Below are 3,609 nucleotides of genomic sequence, written 5' to 3' on the forward strand. Positions count from 1 at the left end.
TGTTTTTAAAGTTAAGACACAATTTATTAAAGGGTGATTTTAAACAGAAGATTGACCATAACGCGCCGTCCGCGCTTATGCATTTTAACCCTTTTATTAACAGTATTGTTTTAAAGGTGTGTTTGAATCTGGTGCTAAGCTAGCAGCTTCTTTGTTAGCTAAACTGCTAACAGCTAAGGACATGCGCTTGCTGCTAAATAATTTATTTAACCAGAAAGGTTTAGTTTTCAATCCAGTAAATAATGTGTCCCTAACATCATTTTACTAAATTTGATAACTAAGTAAACACCATTAAGCCCCGTTTCTCCAGAAAGATTTGTCTCTTTCCAAAATATTCCCTTAATAATATTTCTTCAAATATTACTTAAATAAATACAGGCAGCTAATGAGACACCGTTGATAATTCATCCAGAAGGTTGGTTTTATTCAGCAGATCATTCTTAAAACATTATTTTATTAAAATAATGTTTTACCTGATCTTGTATTGTGAATGGTGGTCTAAACGTTTGCTGATTATCGCCTAAGTTAGTTCCAAGACTAACTTCACTTCACTTCCAGATTCTTCAAGATAATCCTTGGTTCTCAAACATAAATAACATTGGTAATGTTGCATCACTCTTTTTGATCATGATTTCCAATCATGTGTGAATTCATTCCATATATGTGCAGAGTTTATGCTGTTCAATAATGTCAGAGCTCATCTCACACCTTTCTATTCTGTCCTAATACCATCACCTTACTGGGCTGGTATTCACAGGACAACCCTTAACAGACGAAATATTATTTGATAAAATATTAATATTAAATAATAATCTCAGATTCATAATCCCAACAATATCTATCTATCTATCTATCTATCTATCTATCTATCTATCTATCTATCTATCTATCTATATATATCTATATATATATCTATATATATATATATATATATATATATATATATATATATATATATATCTATATATATATATATATATATATAATCCACTGTCCAGGTTTTGTGTAACAGCCCTCTGGTGTAGCTTTTAAACACCAAAATGTCATGTCATGTGTGGGGGACCGAGTTTAAAACAGGAGTATGCTGCCCTTACAATGCGGGACTTTGCAAAGCTAGACAGCTAGCTAACACTGAAGTTGAAATAATCCAGTCCTTGATGATTTTGTGGATTTATTTACAAACTCCTTTTCATTTTGTTTTCTTTGTAAAACTATAACATACAAAAATATGTATCAATTATACATAAAGTACAAATGAACAACTAGAACCATCTTCACACTAGCCTAACTGCTTCTTCACAAAGATAGCTAACATGTAAGTTGAGCTAATGAAATTAGATGTAACATGTTGAAATAATACAGCAAGTTTAACTTAAAAGGATTCTCCAAAACATTCAAAAACAATCAATAATATGAAGTTACAGAACAAATCATGTCCAAGGGACAAACGTCTTTGATGTATAGCCAGCAACACCATGCATTAGCCCAAGCAGTTAAAGTCAACTGACAAATTCAGACGTGCCCAGTGTTGCCAGGTGAGAAATGTAGGATTATCGTACTAGAAACAGAAAACTATCGTATTTTGAGGGAAATTATTGTACACTTGTCATAACCAAAATAACAAGTCTGTTGATGTGTTGAATAGCGTCTAACAGGCACTCACAGCTTTGTCGCGTCAGTACGGAATGGATTCATCAGCAACCCCACAGTTGCATTAGGCTAATGTGTCCTCCATAAACTGACGGGTGGGAAATAATGAGCGAAATCATGAGGCCTGGAGGCCACCTAATGTTAGGAAATAGACATAGTACCAGGTTTACTTTTTTGACAAAGAGAAACAGTATCATGATAACTGACAAGAAAACGAGAAAAACGAGTTAACTCCAACATCTAATGTTAACAAAAAACTAAGTGGTGTGTAGCCGTAATCACAGAAAGGAGACTATTGTTTAGATTAATTACATATTACATTACATGATAGATGACTAGAACCCTGTTCATAATGTGCATGAAACAGTTTAGGCCATCAGTTAGGCTAATTCAATAATTAATTATGCTTACCTTAAGGTTTAATCTCCAGCTCTGAGTCACTGTCTGAGTCTGCTGTATCCTGCTGGGTGGGAGCAGTCCTTTTCCTGTATAGATTTGATGTTGTCATGGACATCAGCATTATGGTTGTTGGCTTAAAATTGGCACACCCACCTGCCATCTTCACACACTCTGATGTGTGCATGAGCCCATTAAGGGTGCCTGTAATAAGTCTGTTTTGTGCCTTTGTTTTGATTAGATATACCTTGGAAAACACACGTTCACAGGATGCATTTGAATGAGGAACCTCTAGTGCATCAAGGGCAAACTCTCCCAGTTCCCTGAAATGCCTTCTTGCCCCAAAGTCTTCCAAAGTGGAGAGATGGTGCCAGAATTCATCCACAGTCATTGTTTTGGTGTCTTTAGGGTCACAAGAGGCAATCTCCTCCACTGGTCATCGATGGCTTGGAGATGGTCAGCATCTGTTGAGTCAATCAGACGTGCCAATACTCTCATGAGTGTAAACAGAGAGGGATACTCAGCTCGTGCTCTTGCATCAGTCGCTGTGGCAGGAGACAAACATGCAATGTGGACCAGGAGGGCATCATCAAAGTCGAAGCGTTTCTTTATTTCTCTGCAGGCAATCCGGAGAAATTTTTGACAGCACATATAGAAATCTGTCAGGGTGGCTGGTGTGAAGTTTGCCTGCTGGACGTTCTGCATCACCTTTATACCCAGGTACATTGTGTTGAGTGGTAATAACTTTGAGTCATCATTGAAATTGGTCTGACTCAGGGCTGTGTGTAAAACAGTCTCGTTGCATGAAGGTCAGTAGGAGATCTTTGTAGGTCTCACACATCTTGCTCCTCAGTGATGTAATAACCACGCTTTCACTCTGGAAATATTGATTGAGGTCTGTGAATTTGGGCAGAACCCACTCCAGAAAGTAGTAATACAGCTGGAGAGACTCATTGTTGAGTGCATGATAAATATTCTCAGCAGCATTCAATCTAGCATCAATCCACTGGTCAGTGAAAAAAAGCCAGAGGGCTTCCCACTGGGTGGATATCCTTTTGACAACTTCAGTCAGTGACAGCCATCGAGTTTGGGAAGGCTTCAGTATTTTGTGGGGTTCAACATGGCAAAACTCCTGAAATTCACGAAGTTCAGCCACACCTTTAGCACTGCTTTTAAAATATCTATAGATGTCTCTGGCTAAATCTTCGCACAGGCGAGGAAGCTGCTTGCACGCCTCACTGGCACACAGGTGTAGGGAGTAACAGATGCAGCGATGTATGGTGATCCCCGGCAAATCGTTTCTTAGACGACTGGAGACAGAGTTGTGTTGTCCCATCATGGTATTACAGCCACCCGACCCAAACCCCACAATGTTTTGAAGTGGGACACCTGCCTCTGTGAATGATTTCAGAATTTCTACGTACAGTCTTTCTGCAGTGGCTCCTTCTCTAACAAAATGTCTGCTTTCTTCTGAAAAGATCTGCACCAGCTTCCAAAAGTAGGTCTGAACCCTGTTTGTACCCTCATCAAAAAAACAAACCACAACACAGAGCGTTTTGACAT

The sequence above is a fragment of the Girardinichthys multiradiatus genome, chromosome 19 (genome assembly GCF_021462225.1).
Source record: "Girardinichthys multiradiatus isolate DD_20200921_A chromosome 19, DD_fGirMul_XY1, whole genome shotgun sequence".
NCBI classification, from domain to species: domain Eukaryota; kingdom Metazoa; phylum Chordata; class Actinopteri; order Cyprinodontiformes; family Goodeidae; genus Girardinichthys; species Girardinichthys multiradiatus.